The 245-nt window shown below is 30.2% G+C and overlaps 1 protein-coding gene across 1 annotated transcript in view; it reads right to left on the reverse strand.

The window, feature by feature from the left end:
- The window catches only part of LOC119594559, a gene marked incomplete in the record, with an annotated part of 82,416 nt that overhangs the window by 17,826 nt on the left and 64,345 nt on the right, over nt 1-245 (reverse strand).

The raw sequence follows: 245 nt of genomic DNA on the forward strand, positions 1-245 counted from the left end.
AACCACCAATATCTAAAACCCAATCACCTTTTATCAATATCACAGTAAAAAAAATATATGGTAATACAAAGCATTTTTTTTTTTTACAAAATCCAAACCCCATCCTTATTAATAATTTTTTATTCTTATCCACAGCGTTGTATCATTATTGCATTTAATATTTTTTTCCATTCAGTTTGATTAAAGCAGTGCTGGGAAAGGGAGACAGGATGTAAATACTGCATATTCTCTTTCGTGGATGGGGT

Source organism: Penaeus monodon, chromosome 34 (genome assembly GCF_015228065.2).
Source record: "Penaeus monodon isolate SGIC_2016 chromosome 34, NSTDA_Pmon_1, whole genome shotgun sequence".
NCBI classification, from domain to species: domain Eukaryota; kingdom Metazoa; phylum Arthropoda; class Malacostraca; order Decapoda; family Penaeidae; genus Penaeus; species Penaeus monodon.